This window comes from Pelodiscus sinensis, chromosome 28 (assembly GCF_049634645.1).
Source record: "Pelodiscus sinensis isolate JC-2024 chromosome 28, ASM4963464v1, whole genome shotgun sequence".
Classification (NCBI taxonomy): domain Eukaryota; kingdom Metazoa; phylum Chordata; order Testudines; family Trionychidae; genus Pelodiscus; species Pelodiscus sinensis.
Window position 1 is genome coordinate 12,725,216 of NC_134738.1, and position 19,774 is coordinate 12,744,989.

At 51.1% G+C, this 19,774-nt stretch overlaps 1 long non-coding RNA gene across 1 annotated transcript; it reads right to left on the reverse strand.

The window, feature by feature from the left end:
- Positions 1–477: 477 nt before the first annotated feature.
- On the reverse strand, positions 478–17,950 carry LOC142820951 (uncharacterized). The gene is made up of 3 exons (XR_012897979.1): positions 17,396–17,950; positions 3,498–3,617; positions 478–1,344 (listed from the first exon to the last, which is right to left on the reverse strand). It is a non-coding gene; the product is annotated as an uncharacterized LOC142820951 (long non-coding RNA).
- Between the last annotated feature and the right edge of the window lie 1,824 nt (positions 17,951–19,774).

Below are 19,774 nucleotides of genomic sequence, written 5' to 3' on the forward strand. Positions count from 1 at the left end.
GCTTTCCTCTTCCGAAAGAGGAAATGCAAATCACATGCTGATTAGCATTTTCTCACACTTCATTTGCATATCATCTTCCTATCCTTTTTTCGGAAGAGGTTTTTGCACAAAAACAAGCCGTCTAGACGTGGCTTTTTTGCACCAACCCCCTCCCTTTTTTGAAAGTACCTGTAAACCTCATTTTTTGAAGAATAAGGGTTCTTCCAAAAAAAGGAGGGGTTGTGCAAAAAAGCCGCATCTAGATGGCTTGTTTTTGTGCAAAAACCTCTTCCGAAAAAAGGATATGCAAATGAAGTGTGAGAAAATGTTAATCAGTGCTTAATTTGCATTTCCTCTTTTGGAAGAGGAAAGCGGTCTAAACAAGTCAGGCGTGGATGGGGACGAAGGGCTCGGGGTCTCTCCCCATGGCGGCGAGCGGTACCACTGGCAATCTACCCTGGCAAAGGCCCAGGCCTGGACCAGCAAGTGGGGCTGGATTGAGATGTCAGGGGCATTGGGACTTTTCTATGTGAGAGTCCAGCACTGGGAAAGGAGAGGGTGGGGGCAAGATTGAGGGGCATTAGCAGAGCTACCTGCAGGAGTACAGTAGCAGGGTGGGCAGCCACTAAATACAAATGCCGGGCTTCCCAAATGCAAGCTCTTCTGCATCATCGCTCATTTATTATTCATCGGGTTTCTCTTGCCAGACTTTTCTTTTTCTTCACATTTCTTTCTTCCTCCGTGTCTCCTTTCGGATGATATGGCTTTCGGCGCTGGCTTTTCCCCTCCCCCGTCAAATGGCCTGCAGTCAGTCCTTGGTCGCTGGAGCTGAACGAGTCTCTCTCAGCTTTCATCTGGCTGTCATCATAAATCCTCACACGGCGAAATCACTGAGCTCCAGGATGGCGAAAAGGCTGCCCGCAACGCTCCTGCTCAGGTCAAGTGTTGTGGTCCCCAGGTCTGCCCCCTCCCTGGCCAAGCACAGAGAGGGGAAAGACAGCCAGTACTCCGCAGACTGAGGATAATTAAACTTTGCAGTTAAGAGATAAATGTGTGAGATGCCACTTTTCCTGGGAGCTTTTTTGCATTGCAGCTGGAGGCATTAGATAAGGTGGAAACTGGCCTATTTTCCAGCCAAACAGCGCTTTGCTGAGAGAAAATGAGGAAATCTGCATTTTCCCTGCTTTGAGACAAAAATCAATCATTTCCACACATTTTTTGAAGGAGGAATTATAAAAAAAAAAAACGGAACCCCCAAATTTCAGGGATGCAACCTCTTCTGAAACCACAAGGAAGGGATTTTCTCTTGGCTGGAACAATAAAATATCCTAGCCTTGTAGCAGAATACAATTGCTGGGTTTGGCCCTGTGTGGAGAAAACCCATTGTAGTCAGCCAGGCATCTGCATAACAAGAGCATGTGGGATAATAAAGCCCCATTAATTAACCTTCACAGCAGCACCATGAAGAAACTAGCACTGTCTCCATGTTGCAGTGAGAAAAATGAGGCATGCAGAGACTAAGCTATATATATAGTTAGAGCGTCCATCCATCTGGTGTGTCTGTCTGTGAGTCGGTTTGTTCAAGAACGCCTCCTAAACCAGCGGTTCCCAACCTTTTCCAGAGGGGGAACCATTTTGATAATGCGGGAAGACTTGGTGACTCAGGGCAATTCAAAAAATGGGTGAATGGCTCCTTCAGAGCCACCTGGGGAGACACCTGGTGACCCTTTTGAAATGTAATGGTGACCCATATTTGGGTCCCAACCCATAGGCTGGAAACCCTGTCCTAAACAGTACGAGCTCCTAACTTAAAGCAAGGTCAGAGTTTGGCTGTGCCAGGACAACCGGAAGCCCCTGGGAATAGGACTGTTTTCCGTAACATGCCAAGGGAGGGGCTGCTCTTTGGAGCGATGTGATAGGAGGGTGTCCACTAGGGGGCAGTCGCATCACCAAGGGAGTGGCCAGCATCTTGCTTGGTAAGTTGCCCCCCTGCCCCAAACCCTTTCCCCCATCGTGGGGGAAACAGAGGAGACAGAACTGCTGCAGAGCTAGGGAGGGGGACTAAAAAGCCCCCTAGTGGCCAGAGAGGTCTGGGGAGAGAAAAAAGGCCTGGCAGCTGGACCAGGGTAGGAAGTGGGTGGGGGGAGAGAAAATGCCCCTGAATGGGGGAAGATAAAAGACCCAGCTGAATGGGACGCCCTTGGCCTCCTGCCCCCAATCCTCACTCTTGCACCCCCCAGCCTCCTGTACCCTGTCACAACCCCAAGGCCCTGGCCTGAAGGATCAGGTGAATGCCAGCTAAGTTTGCTAGTCACACAATAAATCCATGCACTGCAACATGCCCGTAGTCTCCACAGGGTATGTCTCCCTGTGCGACAATCACACGCCCCAACCACAACCCAGACACACCCTGAATGTCGGTACCCCGGCTAGTGCATTGGGAACCTCCGTGGGCTGGCAGTTTCCTTACGCAACCACAAGATGTCTAAAAAGCATTGGGCAAAGTCTGCTATCCCCACTTCCACTCCAAACTGTTGTAAGCAAAACTCATGAAGTCATTCTGCCGCTCTACTCTGCACTAGTTAGGCCTCAGCTGGAGTACTGTGTCCAGTTCTGGGCACCACATTTCAAGAAAGATGTGGAGAAATTGGAAAGGGTACAGAGAAGAGCGACAAGAATGATTAAAGGTCTAGAGAACATGACCTATGAAGCCAGGCTTCATGAACTGGGCTTGTTTAGTTTGGAAAAAAGAAGATTAAGGGGGGACATGATAGCGGTTTTCAAATATCTAAAAGGGTGTCACAAGGAGGAAGGAGAAAATTTGTTCCTCTTGGTTTCTGAGGACAGAACAAGGAGTAATGGGCTTAAAGTGCAGCAGGGGAGGTTTAGATTGGACATTAGGAAAAAATTCCTAACTGTCAGGGTGGTCAAATATTGGAATAAATTGCCAAGGGAGGTGGTGGAATCTCCCTCTCTGGAGATATTTAAGAACAGGTTGGATAGACATCTGTCAGGGATGGTGTAGGTGGAGCTTGGTCCTGCCTTGAGGGCGGGGGGCTGGACTCGATGACCTCTCGAGGTCCCTTCCAGTCCTATTAGTCTATGATTCTATGATCCAATAATTGCAGGAGCCTGATTTTCCCCCCATTGAAACTAGTGTCTCTTCCCAGCTTTCCTCCTCGTCGGCCCCAATGCGAGATGAGCATCCTTCTCGTGTGGAGCCTAAATGAACAAACACCCAGGGCTTTCCCTCGCCCCGGCTCGGCCTTTGCGGCATCTCTCAGCATGGCCTGACCGGCAGTGCAATAAGATTGTGACGCTGGATGCCACGGGGCAGGCCGGTCACTGGGGATTAATGTGAAACACTGTGGCTGTTCATTCGGGTGCCAGGCCTTGGCAGAAATGCTTTTCGACAGGCACACGATCCCCAGCAAAGACAAGCCGGCAAATGTAAAGCGCCCTGAGTTGTCACCTCAGCTCACCTAGGCATTCGACAAATGGTTTTGTCAACTGTCTACCTGATTTGCTGCTGTCACCTCCTGTTCCTGACGTGCCCCCTTCTCTCCACTCGCTGAAGGTTTCCTCCTGAAAATAGGAGCCTGGAGAACGCAATGCCACAAGGTATCTCGGCCAAGACGCTAGCAGGATTCAAAGAATGATTGGACATTTATACAGAGAATTAGAGGACCCAGAGGATTGCAAAAATAATCAAGCGGATCAGAGGAGACAGAACTGCTGCTGCTGTACAGATAATCCAACCTCTAATGGGAGTGAAGAGAAAACTTTTCATGGGGCCAAGTTACTCCAGAATTATCCACTGCTTGGTTCTTGCACATTTTCCTGAAGCAGCTGTTGCTGGCCACATTTAGGCAACGTCTACACTGCAACCCTATTTCAGGATACCGGAGTGTCCCGAAATAGCTCTCCCGCATCTTCATAGCAAGCCCGTTATTTTGGGCTCGCTATTCTGACGTCCCTATAAACCTCATTCTACAAGGAGTAAGGGATGTTTTGGAATAGAGCTTTATTTCGAAATTTGGTGCTGGGGAGACAGTGCCAAAATGACAAAATACGTTATTTCAAAATAGTTTTGAAATAAGATACGCAATTTGCATAGCTCAAATTGCATATTTTATTTCAAGTTACGGTGCAGTGTAGACACACCCTTAAAGACTACATGCTGGAGATGATAGATCACTGGATCCCTGTCCTTTAGACACTGCCTTTGCCCAGAAGAAAACGTTTACATCCCTTACAAATAGCTTGGTGTTTTTTTTAAAGCCTTAGGATGTTCTTAAAGCCTTTGGATGTTCTTGTTGTCCACGTGAATGTCCCATTCTTTCTTAGGCCTTGTCTTGCCGGCATGATTTGTCCCCCAAGCCTGCCTTCTGGCGACAAAAGAGAGAGCATTTACACTACAGTGCAACCCAGTTCTGGTGACAAAAAACTTCCACCCCAGCGAAAGACTTTTCTCTTTTCCCTTCCCTTTATTGTCGACAAAGAGCCAATGTGGACTCTGCTGTTTTGTCGGGAGAACTGGCTTCCACCAGTATCCCACGATGCCTGCCCTGTTTCCTCTGCTCAGTGTTTTGTGATCTCTGCTGCCCTGCAGGCATGTGCCCCTCCCCTGTCAAAGCTCCCTTCTGACCTTAAAGTCTATGAGTCTATGAGTCCAGGAAGTGTCTGACAGCTGAGTGAGCTGCTCTGTTTGGGGAACAAACCATAAATAATTCATTGGAATGCTTCTGTTCTGTTGCTGCTGGGGGAGGGCTGAAGAGACGGCTGTGCTGCTTTGACATTCCTCAGCATGGGGAGCTCCCAGAGCTACGAAGGAATCCCAAGAAGTGCAGGGATCCGCTCTGTCTTCCCACCTCACTGCCCTGTGGAATGCTTCCCCACAATGCTTTGCTCTACCTGTCACTAGGGGAGCTAGCCATGTGGCCATGAAATGTTGACAACGGGACGCAGAAAAACTAGCTGGACCGATTTTCACGTTTGGCGTCTTTTGCCTGTCGACAGCACTTCTGTCTCCAAACCTTCCCAGTGTAGATGCACTGTTGGGATCTTGCTAAGCTCTTTGCCTCAAAGCTTGCCTGCGGCACTGGCTCCTGTGTACTAACGATGCACTGCACGAAAAATCATTTGCTTCCTATCAGTTTTAAATTGGTTATACAACGATCCACCCATGGCCCCCAGCACAGCAACTGCCGGCTTCCCTAAAGGGTGCTTCTGCTTCCTATAAATAGCAACTCTTAGGTGGGTGTCTGCTTGGAAAGAGGCATTCCCGTGGCGGGGAAGGGGAGGATCAAATGACCTCAATCCAGGATATTGCTTCCTTCCTTTTGACATTTATGAACTATGTTTTTCACATCTCGGGTGCCGTGGCCCATAAAACAACATCTGTCATCGCCAGCAGCCCTTGGAAAGGGCTCTCGCTGGAGCTTACTTTGCAGATGTAATGCTCTTGAAAAGGGGAGCGCGAGAACTGGCTTGGGGTGGGCCACAGAAGCTGCTGCAAGGAGGCGGGGCCCCAAGGACATTGGGAAGGGGAAAGGGAAGGGGGTGCCCTCGGTGGGCAGCAGCGGGAGCACAAGGGAGTCTGCAGGGGAGTAGGCCGTTCAGGCAGTGAACCAAAGCAGTGGTTTGCAAACCATGGCTCGCGGGCAAGCACTGGGTCATGCGACATTCGGCACGGGGTCGCCTTGTTGTAGGAAGACCCAGTGACTAGCAGGGGAGGATAAGGCAGCTCCCTGCCTGTCCTGCCTCTGTGGACCAGCATCCTGGAAGCAGCTGGCAGCAGGTCTGGCTCCTAGGCAGGGTGGAAGGGCTATGGTGCTCTGTGCACTACCCCCTCCCTGTGCATTGGTTCCACACTCTCATTGGCCAATTCCCGGCCAATGGGAGCTGAGGGAGGGTCTGTGCCTGCGGATGAGAGCCACGCACCTCGGAACCGGACACGCTGCTGCCTGCTTCTGGGTCCACGGTGCCAGGAGAGGCAGGAATTCTGCCTTAGCCCCCCTGCTGCACGCTGATCAGGAGCTGCTGGAGGTAAGCCCATGCCCTACCATGAGCCCCAACCCCCTCCTCCAGCCCTGAGCTCCTCCCCCCAACCCGTAGCCCCCTCCTGCACTCTAGACCCTTCACGCCTGGCCCCCAGAACCTGCACTTTAGTCAAAAGGTAGAATTCTGTTGGGTCACGAGCACCCACCCTTTTCTTCAGTGGGTCGTGAGAAATAAGGTTTGGAAAACACCACGCCAGAGTGGGCAGGCTTGTCCAGATGTGCCGGATCAGGACGTAGAGGAAGAGGAACACGACCTGCTTTTATCCTGTGATGGTGGCGTCTCCCCTGCTCCCCAACAGGTGGCGTTTCCCCTGCTCCCTGCTCCTTACTGCCGCCACGCCCTCGAGGACACGTGGCCACTGGTCTCAGTCCCTCACTAGACTTCTGGTGCACCAGCCCTAGGTTGGGAGGAAGAGAAGATTTCGGAGGCTTGCGTGAACCTCATTGGATCAGCCATAGTGCAGTGAAGACATCCCGTGGGCTGACCACGTCCTGTCCTGTCCTTCACCCACATGCAAGTTACCGCTTCCTTGTTCATGCAGCCAGCGAACGCGCCTGGAGAGCAGCACCAACATAGATGCCGACATAGTGGGTGAGAAGCCGCCGCGGCTACAGGAATTCAGGAGTAAACGCCTGCTCTGTCCATCCCGGGCCAAAGTGGAGAGACTGGCCCATCAATGCACTCAGATTCATCCTTATATATTGCAGCCACGGTGTGTTCCCCACACTGTGGGGGCTTCCCTGCTTTCTATTCCAGCTCTCTCGCTCTGTCACTCTCTCCCTACTGCATTGACGTGCGTCTTCCTTCCTTCCTCTCTGGATTGCTTCCTCGCACCGTCTCCTCAGCTTCCACCCCATCGCTCTGTCTTTGTTCCAGCCCCGTTGACACGTTCTGCCTTTCCCGTCTTTCCGTCTCTTTTTCTCCCCACAACTCTCGGTTTCACTCCCTCGCTTTCCGGCACAGCGGGCTCCGGGGAGCAGTCTCCGGATACCTTGAGTTGCCATGACAACCACCACCAGGAGGGTGACAATACAGAGAGCAACAACGTTTTGCCATCGGAGGCTCCCATTTTCATGTGGCATAAATCTTCCACCTCCTTCCACTAGCCCAGGGCTACTCAACATGTGGCCTGTTTGTTTGCAACCTGCAGTGTGGTTTGGGTTTACGTGCGGCTCAACAGGCGGCCCGTGGGTGCGCTCTTTGAACATGGCCTCCACTGAGAACACTCTCCGCAAAGGTGAGGCATCTCCAAGGCAGGGCGAGCACTGAGAGACACAAGCGGATGGGCTGGCTGGAATAGACAGGTACAGGGTGTCAGCGTTTCTAGTCCCCAGGGAGGAGGTGCCGGGAGCGCCAGGCGCTCTGTGTGAAAGAAGCTATTTGCATATATTTGCATATATAGTTGCATGTCTCTGCAACCACACTTCAGTTGCGGCCCTCGGCATGTGCTGAGAGTATCATTGTGGCCCCCGGGGTGTCCAAAGTTGAGTAGCCCGGCTCTAGCCATTAGCCACCCTCAAACCCTTAGGGGACTATGAATTGGGGTCGCCCGTAAACAAACAAGAGAGTCCCTGGAGGAGGACAGGAGAGAAGAATTGGGCCAAATGGATACATGTTGGGAGTTGCATTCAGCGGATGCAAGTGCCAATTTGGAAGCTTTATCTTCACCATGCCACTACCTCCCCAGAGATGCTGTTTGCCTTGTCTATTTCGAGTCTAGCTGTCTACGTCCGTACGTGGCCTTCTGCTGCAGAGCACCTTGGAATTCATGGGATTTTGTTCCTTAGAACATCCCTGGGAGAAAGGGTTCTATTATCCCCAAACCTCACTAACCTGGCTCCCAACAAGCATTAAAAAAAAAAAACCCCAACCACAGGCCACATTTGGTCCCTGGCTGACTTGGGTCTGGCCCACGGTTCGCACACCAGCCTTGCCGAAAGTCTCCGAGCTGCAGCGCCCCCCTGCGGGCCCAGAGCGTGAGCACTGTCTGAGGTCTACTCATACTCTAGCCTTGGCTGGGGTGGGCAGGGAAGTGGTACCAAATCGTGGAGGCTGCACAGGGCTGGTGCGGGAGTGCCAGCTGCTATGCGGGGGGAGCACTGCTATGGGGGAGGGGCTCCGAGCCTCACCGCAAGCCACACCCAAGCAAGCTGGGGGCTAGAACCATGGACCGTAGGTTCCCATCCCTGCTCCAGGTGCTCACTTCATAGGGTCACCGAGGTGACATCCCTAGAAAGGACCAGGAAAAGGATGTTATGAGCAGGCAACGATCTTCCGAGGAGGGTTCATTTGTATATGGTGCTATGTCTAGACAATGTAGAATTTTCAAAAGAGGATAGGCAAATTTCCATGCGAATTTGCATATCTTCGTCCAATCTCACTTTTGAAAGAGGATCTTTCAAAAGTGAAAGTAGTCTGGACACGTTTTTTTTCAGGGAAAAAAACCCCTTGTTCGAAAAAAAACCCTCTTCCTTAAAAAATGAGGTTGACATGGTTTTTCTCAAAAAAGGGTTTTTTTGCCCCAAAACCTGCATCCTCAACCATCCATATCCTCTTTCAAAAACAAACGTAGTTTAGACGTGCCCTATGGGAAGCTGGACTGTCTGTTCTGAATGAAACCAAGGACTGAACCGGTGACAGGTGAGTCTCAAAGGAACCAGCTTAATTTTCAACTCCCCGCCAGGGGTCTGACCCCCCTTGCGCTGGTCACTGACGTCAGTCCCTGTCTGAGTGAGAAGAGATTCAAGCCCAATGACTTGGGAATTCTTGGTCACACTGTTCCCAGACTTCCTCTCTCCCAGGGGTTAGGATGGGGGGTGCAACATTTCAGGAAGATCTTTTTTTTGTGGGGAGAGGGGACGGCGTGGGAGGAGTACATTTCAACCTTAGCTGTGGACATCATAATAATTCCTTCCCTCTCTCGCTCCCTCTCCCTGCGAGGTGGGGGCGGGAGGAGAATCACTTTGCACCAAACTTGTGTTTATCTAGACAGTACAAATGAATATCTATGGAAATGCATGAGCCATGTCTGTCTGATCGACAGCTATTCAGTAGCTCCGGGAAGATGCGGGGGGGGGAGGGGGCACAGGAGGGGTAGGCTTTTAAAAACAACACAGGAAACCTTTTAGCTACAGAAAGGGTTTTGATGATAGTTCTTAAGGGCGACAAGAAAAACATGTCATCGTAGTCAAGTGCATTAATAACCCAGGGAACGACACACTCAGGGAAGTTGAAGGCTCACCTCTCTCTGTTGACTCTTTCTGAAGTGAGAGCAAGCAGCTTCAATTATTGGTTAGCAACGAAGGCAGAATGATTTTGGAGAGGGATTCAGCAGCTGTAGGGTGAGGAAAGAGGGACTGTATCCAGGGACGATCAAGCCGAGATCTTAATCACAGCAGGAGGGAAAGAGAAAGAAAGATCCTTCGGCTGAAATAAACGGCTAACTGAATGAAAACACCCTGCCCCAAAATGAAGCTCTGGATGTTCTAACTGAGACGGGGCTCGAGGAGGGGTAGAGATCCAGCAACATTTGGTGTTTTCCACTGATTTTCCTGTGGATTTCAGAAGACACAGATCAAGGCCTATTTTTTAAAGACTCTGGAATTCAAGAGTGCTTAGATCTCGGAGGTGGACCAAGGAGCGGATCCAAATATTGGACAATCCCAGAATTCAAGGGCGTTTGGATCTGACATTTCGCTGGTATTTGAAAACTCGCTCTGGTTCAGATCAGGTGTTTTCTCAGCAGAATGAGGCCATGGATCGTTCCCCTGGGGATGGAGGAGGGGGCTCAGAGCCACTCACATTATGGTGAACACTGCACAGGTGGCCTTAGGTAGACATACGCCAACACACCGGGCACGCCTCTGGCTTATGTGTTCACGTGGTGGCACATGCCACCCCCCACGATTGCAGCGAGTAGCTGTCCTGTGGCAGGCGCTGTCTCTCTGTGTTCTCCACAGCGCTCTGCACACTGGGTGCTAGCTGGAGACCACACTTTCTGCTAACGTTCCCTTTATAAATCATCTATAAAGGGTTAGGAGATGTCACAAGCATGTCATAGACACTAGTATGTGTTACCAGGCCCGCCAAGGGGGGTGGGGGAGGGCAAAAGGAGCAAGTACCCCATAGCCTGGCTATTCTAACAGCCGCTGCCGGTCTCAAGCCCTTTAAATTGTCACCCGAGCACCATGTGGCACGTTCTGGGCGGCTCTAAGGGCTGGGGGAGGGGGTCGTGGCACGTTCCAGCCAGTGCTGAAGGCTGGCTGTCCCTCCCTCTCCCCTTCCACCCAAGACCCTGCCCCTTTCTGGAGCCAGCCTCCCCCCTACCCCTCATGGCTTTCCCAGGGCCCTGGTTTGGCTCTGCTCTCCTGTGTGTTATAGGCCATAGAATCCAGAGGCAGCAGCTTCCTCCAGGCCCAGGGGAGGAAGCTCACTTTGCCCCCACCCACTCTTCCCCCAAGTCCCACCCCATCCTGCCCCTCTCACACCTGCCCTGCCTCTCCCCGTCTCTTCCCTATGCATGCTCCATCCCCCCTCTTTCCCCTCCCTCTCAGAGTGTCCTGCGCACCCCGAAATAGCTGATTGTGGCAGGTGGGAAGCGCTAGGAGGGAGGGGGAGGAGTTAATTCGTGGGACCCCCTGGAGGCCAGGAGAGGGAGGCTAATTTTTTTCTGAGGGTGCTCCAGCCCCAGAGCAGCCACAGAGTCAACACCTAAGATAGAATCACAGAAATCTAGGGCCGGACGGGACATTGAGACATCTTCCAGCCCTGCCCTCTGCACTAAACCTAGACCACCCCTGACAGGTGTTTGCCCTGCCTTTTCTCAGAGCCTAAGAGCGGCCAGACGGGGTCAGACCAAAGGTCCATCTAGCCCAGTGTCCTGTCTGCCCACAGCGGCCAATGCCGGGTGCCCCAGAGGGAGGGAACAGAACAGGGAATCCTCAAGTGATCCCTCCCCTGTCACACATTCTCAGCCTGTGACAAACAGAGGCTAGGGACACCATTCCTGCCCATCCTACCTAATAAGCATCGATGGCCATGAATTTATCTCATTCTTTTTTGAACCCTGGTAAAGTCCTGATCTTCACCACATCCTCTGGCAAGGAGTTCCACAGGTTGACTGTGTGCTGCATGAAGAAAAACTTCCCATTGTTTTAAACCTGCTACCCATGAATTTCATTTAGTGATCCCTAGTTCTTCTGTTAAGGAAACAAGTAAATAACTTTTCCTTGTTTACTTTTTCCACACCGGTCATGATTTTATAGACCGGGAGCCCAGGGGTGGGGCCGCCCACCGTGCGCCCAGGGGCCAGGCCGCCCAAGTGCCACGCGCCCAGGGCCGGCACAGGGCATGTGCCGTGAGCCTGGGGCAGGGCCAGCCCCGATCACTCAGCGGGCGCACATAAATGCCCCGGCAGGCGCCCTGGCACCCACAGGCATCGCGTGGGGGACCTATGCTCTATCATATCCCCCCTTAGTTGCCTCTTTTCTATACCGAAAAGTCCCAGTCTTTTTAATCTCTCTTCATATGGCAGCCATTCCAAACCCTTCATCATTTTTCTTGCCCTTTTCTGAACCTTTTCCAGGGCCAAGAGATCTTTTTCGAGATGAGGCAACCACATCTGCACGCAGTATTCAAGATGTGGGAGGGCCAGAGATTTATATAGAGGCAATAAGATATTCTCTGTCTCATTCGCTCTCCCTTTTTTTAGTGATTCCCAACATTCTGATTTTTGCTTTTTTGACTGCTGCTGCACATGGAGTGGATGTTTTCAGACAACTATCCGCAATGAGATTCTTATTACCCCCAATTACTGAGATTTCACTGCGGCCATCCATAGCCTCCCTAGCTGGTTGTTAGCACATCAGAAAGCAACATTATAAGCAACCCGGTGACCTGTTATTATGAACCCCATAGATTTTTAATAAATGCTAATCATTTATTAAACAGAGAGAAACTCTCTCTCTGTTATACAGGGAACCTTAATAGAAAGTGTGGCCTGTATTAAATAATAATAATAATAATAAATAACTCTCTTTTTAATTATTAAAGAGCCAGGTCAATTATTACTTGTGATCTGTAATATTCCGTAAGTGCCGCATTCCACCTGACAATTCAGTTCCTGGGAAGTTCCCCTGAGACTGTCAGCATAATGGAAATTAGGCCAAAGGACAGCAGAGCTTTCTGATCCCTGTGAATGTGAGCCCATTGAATGGAGCACTAGACAGAGGCACAAAGGAGTGCCATTCCTAGCTCTGCCACTGCTCTGGTGGGGTGGCCTTGGGTGAGTCACTTTTCCACTCCGTGCCTCGGTTTTCTCATTTGTAAATAGGGATGAACATCTTGACCTCCTTCGTTCGGTGCTCAGACAGCGAATGATTGAAAGGGCAGTGTAAGCACTCGGTAGTATTTATTGTCCAAGCTCCCTTTCCAGTGCTAACCTAGAGATGAAACCCTCTGTAGCTCACCAGACACCACACACTTCAGTTCATGCCACGGCTGTCCTGTGAAAACCGGAACGTGCGTCTCAAGGGGAAGGCAGCACGTTCCACACTGATAAAAAGGAAAACACACCCACCAGCAGTGTCCACGGATGCAGCGGGGCAAGAGAGCAAGGATTGGACCTGGGACCTCGCCATTTCAATGTAGAAGAGTCCCCTGCCTGAACGAAAAGATCCACCTCCACCAGCCGAGGCTGGGGCAGGCTTTTCAATTTCCATGTGCTCTTGGCTGGCGGGTGAAGGCAGGTCCCCACCTTGCCCCTTCCCTTCAGAAACCTCCCCCCATGAAGGCAAGCCCCGCCCATGCCCAGCCCTGAAGCCCGATTGTAGGGCCAGGCTACTGTGCCGCAGGCCCAGCCCTCCGGGGAGCGTAGGAAGTTTTGAGACGGCAATGCCTCCCCTTTCCTACAATACCTGCCACCTGTGTGTGCGGCTCAGCCAGGGTACGTCTAGACCACATGGCTCTGTCTGCAGAGCCATGTAGATTACAGGCAGTCCCCAGGTTCCATGGATCCGACTTACATCGGATCCCTACTTACAAATGGGGTGAGGCAACCCTGCACTAGCTGCTTCCCCGCGGCAGACCAGCAAGACGCAAAGCTAGCGCCCCCCCCCCCCCCCCAGCAGACCAGGGAGACACAAAGCTAGCGCCCCTCCCCAGCAGACCAGGGAGATGCGAAGCTAGCGCCCCCCCCCCCAGCAGACCAGGGAGACGCGAAGCTAGCGCCCCCCCCCAGCAGACCAGGGAGACGCGAAGCTAGCGCCCCTCTCCCAACAGACCAGGGAGACGTAAAGCTAGCGCCCCCCCCCAGCAGACCAGCGAGACGCAAAGCTAGCGCCCCCCCCCCCCCCAGCAGACCAGGGAGACGCGGAGCTAGCACCCCTCCCCCAGCAGACCAGGGAGACGCGGAGCTAGCGCCCCCCCTCCCCCAGCAGACCAGGGAGACGTGGAGCTAGCGCCCCTCCCCAGCAGACCAGGGAGACGCGGAGCTTGAGAATAAAGACCTCAGCTTGAGAATAAAGGACTGAGGGAAGTGAGGTGTGGGAGAATAAAACTGAGCTCTGGAGAAATGTTTGGCTAGAGTTTCCCCTACAATATGTACCAGTTCCGACTTACATACAAATCCAACTTAAGAACAAACCTACAGTCCCTATCTTGTACGTAACCCGGGGACTGCCTGTAGTTTATTAGACATACCCAAATGAAGAGGCGATTTAAATAATTGCCGCTTCATTTAAATTAAAACGCCTGCTGCGCTGTGACGACCAGCGGTTTGGCGGCACGGCGCAGTAGGCTGGACGCTCCGTGGTCGACATCAAAGGCACTTGTCGACTGCCCCAGTGTGCCTCGTGGGATGAGAATGCTCCCTCCGGTGGGGCAAGCGTGAAGCACCAATGCAGCAGGATATTGAACTTAACCGTCACAGGGTATCATGGAAACCCAGATATTAGTGGGATTTTAAAAAACACCCAACTACAGATTCAGATGAGTTATGAAAACACCCAGAGATGCACTAGACCAGATAAGAAATGACATGGGATATAATAAACCCTTCGGCCTCCAGCCATAAACCAAGCACTAACGGTTTGGGGTTGGACAGAAACGTCCCCTCTAGGCAGGCTACAACGCTAATAAGAAACCCATCGAGATACAAAATGGTTCTGGTCCTGCCTGGCTGTGGTCCCTGGGTCCAAGAGGATCTTTCCTCCTAAACCAAGATCAAGACGACAGAGCAAAATAAGAGTGTGGGGGCAGGAAGAGGGCAGGAAAGCAGAGCTCCGATTGCTGGAACACACCAGGGCTACGTCTACACTGGCATGATTTTCAGGAAATGCTTTTAACGGAAAAGTTTTCCGTTAAAAACATTTTCGGAAAAGCACGTCTAGATTGGCATTGATGCTTTTCCGCAAAAGCACTTTTTGCGGAAAAGCGTCCGTGGCCAATCTAGACGTGGTTTTCCAAAAAAAAGCGCCGATCGCCATTTTCGCAATCAAGGCTTTTTTGCGGAAAACAGTACCATGCTGTCTACACTGGCCCTTTTGCGCAAACGTCTTTCGGAAAAAGACTTTTGCCTGAACAGGAGCAGCATAGTATTTCCGGAAAAGCACTGATGATTTTACATGAGATCGTCAGTGCTTTTCCGGAAATTCAAGCGGCCAGTGTAGACAGCTGGCAAGTTTTTCCGCAAAATCAAATGATTTTGCGGAAAAACTTGCCAGTCTAGACACAGCCCAGGTGCTGACCTCTCCAGAGTCGTGTCGGCTAGCTTCCCCCCTTCCCTTCCAGTTGGGAACTGGCAGGACTGGGGGGGGGGCGAGGGAGGGAGGTGAACCACTTGGCTGTCCATCGGCATGTCCACATGTCCTCTAGAAGCCACGGCAGAGTTCCTGGACACTGCTGTGTCTGTGTCTTTTTTTCTCTTCCCCTGCCTTCTTTGTTTTGAAGCAAAGCGTCCATCTGAAGGGCTGTCCTGCTGCTTTGCAAAGAGGGTTACCCAAGGAGACAATTGGAACTGGCATCCATCCCAGAGTCAGCAGGACGGCGCAATGCTACTGTTCTGGCCTCAGGGCCACTCTGGCCTTATCTGATCTGCCAGGCTCTTCTTCTCTAGTGCAGCGAGCCTCTGAAAAGACCAGGGGTTGAGGCATGTGAGGAGAGACAGAGAGAGGCACTTCCAAGACAAAGAATAGGAAGCAGACAAAAGTGAAATGAATGTATTAAATCAATAAGGAAAAGTTATTGACTTGTTCCCATCAAATAAGCATGAGGGGGCACCAAATGAAATGAATAGGTAGCAGGTTGAAAACAAACAAAGGGAAGTTTTACTTCACGCAGCACACAGTCAACCTGCGGAACTCCTTGCCAAAGGAGGTTGTGAAGGCCAGAACTGTAACAGGGTTCCAAAAGGAGCTGGATAAATTCATGGAGGATAGATCTATTGATGTCTGTTAGCCAGAATGGTTAGAGAGGGTGTCCCTAGCCTCTGTGTGTCAGAAGCTGGGAATGGGTGACAAAGTTGGGTGACTTTGTGATTCCTTGTTCTGTTCATTCCCTCTGGGACAGCTGGCATTGGCCATTGTTGGAAGACAGAATAATGGGCTAGATGGATCTTCGGTCTGACCCAGTCTGGCCATTCTGATATTAAACCCAGAAGCTGGCTTGCTAGGAACATATGGATGTTTGTGATGTCAGCTGGGCTAAAGAGGTCGATGATTCAGAGAAAGTGATAGAAATCTGGATCTCTCAAAGTTTGGATGCAAATCTCTTTGCTACAAGTTTCCCCAGTGGAATCTTGATTTGCCCCTCCCCTCTCCAGGAAAATTTATGGAAGCCCTACGTCAGTTGCGTAGCTGAAGTCGAAATAGCTCAACTCGACTTTTGACGCTGTCTACCCAGCAGGAAGTCGAAAGAAGAACACGCTTCCTCCGACTTCCCTTACTCCTTGTGCAAAGGGGGTTACAGGAGTCGGCGTAAGATGTTTTCCCTCCCACCATTATTTCAAAATTGTGGATTGCTGTGTAGACGCGCACTTTGTTATTCCGAAATAACGTCAGTTACTCTGAATTAAAACGCTGCTGTGTAGACGTTCCCCGAGGAGCCATTCGCAGGGTTTCAGCCTCTCCGCTTTCACCCTGAAGCCCCGACTTCTAACACTGCAGCTGAAGGGCTGGCTTTGGCCAGGAAGACCAGGAGCTGGCAATAGCCATCTGCTGTGAACCAGCTGCTAAAAGGGAACACACAACACACTCAGCTGAGTGGGAGGAGCCTGGCTTTTCAGAGGGGAGGGCTAATTGAAAGAGCAGGCAAAGGCTGATTTACACACAACGTGCAGGCTGCTTATGCTGTGTGACTCAGGAAACGCCTCTGCTCTTTTTCTGATGGCCAACAGGGATCCGTTTCATAAGCAAAATAAACAAAAGGGGATACCGACATTGCAGCTGAACTCCCCGGGCTGGCCTGTGTCAGTGAGATGGGCCACAGGCTGTAAAATCACAAGATAAACATTCAGGCTCTGCTCTGTAGCGGGACCTCGCTAGCAGTCAGGATCTCGGAGCTCGGGTTCCAGCCTGAACATCTACACAGCAATTTAGCAGGCCTACTACCCTAGCCCCGCCAGGCTGTGTCAGCTGGCAAGGGTCAAAGGGGGGTATATAATTGCAGGGTAGACTGATCCCAAATGACCAATGTTCCCTCTAATGTTGTGCACTCGTGTGCGGAATAAATGCTGTTATATGCACGGGGGCATGTGCAGATGTGCACCACCAATAGAAACTTGCCGCCCAAGCACTCAGTTTACAGGGGCTACAATACAAGATTGAGGAGGTGGAGGTGAGGTGCACATTGACAAACCAGGTCATTCCTGTGCAGATCCCCACTGAGATACACAATGACCAAATACCGGCACCAGCAGAGATCTATTCATCTGTGAACAAATCTGCTGCCGTAACAGGCTGAACAGCTGTCACCGTGCTTCCTGCCAGGGCTGTTCACAGCTTCTTGGCAATCCTTCAGACAGAAATCATCCAAACACAAAGGCCCCACCCAGCCACTTGAGTGGAAGGAGAATCTCTGCTGGCTGCTAGCAGTATAGCATCTATGACACGCAGCTGATAGGTTTTTGTGCACTACCTGGGTGCACCAATGAGGGACAGTTTGCATAGGAAAGGCCCTGTGAAAGGGGTAAATTTAGCACCAAAGCCTACACAGAAATTTCACATACCGCTCTGGGGATGAGCTGCAGAACTTAACAGACAATTGCATATTCTTCTTGCTTTCTACTGCCCTAGTAGTAGAGCAGAGAGCACAGAGAAGGGGCACCTGAGATCTAGCCCTGGCTCTGACTTTGACTCACCGTGGAATCTGGGACACAGTTTGCTCCTCCTGTGTAGCTGTAAAATGGGGGTAATCCTGATCTCAAGGATTTAATTAACGGTAGTTCTCAAAGCACGTTGGGATTGCAGGGTGAAGGATGCTGTCTCATCTTTGCCTGACTCATTCACACTAGCTGCTGGGTGCGTCCGACTCGCCAGCATTTCGGAGCCAATGAAAGCAGATTCGGTGCAGCAAATCATTCAATGCGGCTCTTCTTTCCGGTCTGAGGCAAGTGAATTGAAGGGCTGCCGATGCCTCCTGGGAAAAAAAATATTGAGAGCAACTTTCCATGCCAAGATAATCCTTGCTTACACAACCCAGCCTCCGCCGTTCTTTTGCTCTGGATTTTATGACTAAGCGCAATTTGCATGAGAACAGGATTTTTGTTGCTTAGGAAAGTCGGCTGCTCCTTCTCCGGCTTATTAGCCCCTTGCTGTAGCTATTGAGCCATGCTCCGAGCCACAGCTATTTATACGCTCTGGGACTGAGCACTCCTTTTCCTTGTCCATGTGTCCTTCCTCTTCCGGAAAAATAGTCCCATCTTGAAAGGAAAAAAATGAAAAGAGATAAAAGGGGTTGTTCCATTATCTTCCTTACCCTGTGGGATTTGCAAACAGGGATTAAACTACCATAGTGTCTACACTCTGAAGTGAAGTTGACTTTCTATAGGGCGACGTTGATCCTCTGAAATAAGCAAGTCGATCTGACGTGTCCACACCGTGCTCTTGCGTTGGCCAAAGCGCATCTTTGCCGGCAGCGTTTGCCTGGTGGCAGAGAGCCAAGTGAGTTCCAGAGGGGTAGCTCTCTTTGTATGTGTGCGTCTCTTGCGGCCAAATGGAAATTTCCACTTCATGCTTCCGACAAAGTGGGCTCCAGCCCACAAAAACTTGGGCCCAAATCTAATTGTCTTCAGGGGGCCTCGGGACTCCTCATTAGAACTCAGTACGTATTTTGGTTCGAAGGACGGCTCAGCTTGTTTAGGTGTGGAAAAATGGAAAAAGCTCTAGCATGGGCCCCCCCTGTGCAGCCTAGCATCTCGCTCGGTGCCTCAGTTTCCCCTCTATCAAGTGAGGGTAGCAATGTTGCTTCTTTGCCTTGTCTATGAATAGTGCAAGCTCCTCAGAGCCAGGGCTGTGGCTTCTACACCTTCCGGGTGGGGTTGTGGGCCGCACGGTGGTGCTTAGGCCACTTACAGCTAGAGAATGAGTTAGCTGGGAGCCAGGGGGCTTTTAGCTCAAGCTGTAGCGGCTCCTGCACAGAGGTCCCAGGTTCTGTTCCACCTGCTGGCATGACAGCTGTAGGGTTTGTAAAGAGGAGGCTCCTACAGGGACGGGAACCAGCAAACTCTCTGAACTGCATTGGCTAGAGTGCATCAGTGAGCTACTTTCTAGGGTGAGCAGGACGAGACAATGGCTCATGGATGAGGGCGATAAAGGGGGGGAAAGCCAGAGAGAGGAAATGTGAATGGGACCCTGCACGTGAACAGCGGAGAGAAGGAATAGTTACGGAGGGGAATAGTGAGAGGCAATGGACGTAGGAGACCCTGGAGAAAGGGACGCATGCTATGATGGTGAAAGACAAACAAAATAAGAGAGAAGCCCAGCATCGTCAACCTGACGCGGTTGTAAAATTTCAGACTCACTGATGATCCTGCCCTTTTTTGGTGACCTTCCAGTGCTCAGGGACTGGCTCAAGGTGGTATAAATCATACAAGGCCTGTGAAGGGGAACTCGAAGCATTTCAGCTAAGATGAAAGAACATGACCAGGGACATCAGCCACGCCACTTTGATTAAAAATGCAGCAGAACGTTCACCCCTTTGTCTCTCTCAGCCTCTGACGTTCCTTCCCCCGGCTCCTGGTCTAGCCATTCCACTGCTTCCTTAGACGAGCCGGCTTGGGAGGGGAAATGGGTGCAGGGAGGTATTTTCTGTCCAATGTCTCTAACCTGACACAAGCGGGCCTGGACCCTAGGAGAGGGGCTAATTACCAGCCATGTGTTGCATTTAATGTTGAGTAGCCGGGTAGCAAGCAAATGAGCTAGTCTTAGAGCATGTTAATCCCTTGACTCTGCAACTGTAAATACAATCTGTTACAAAGATCACCCATAATACCCTTAGATGAGAGGGCAGGATTTTTCTTTTTTTCTTCCTCCTCAGACTCATTTGCATAATGGGAGCAGGGATATAAACGAGATGCGCAGGCTGGAATTTTATCATTGTTGTGGTTGTGCTGCCAGTTCCTGGAAGCTCCAGTTGAAACCAGAACCCGAGTGTCGAAGCCACACGGCCCTGGCTCTGAGGAGCTTGCACTATTCATAGACAAGACAAAGAAGCAGCATTGATACCCTCACTTTAGAGA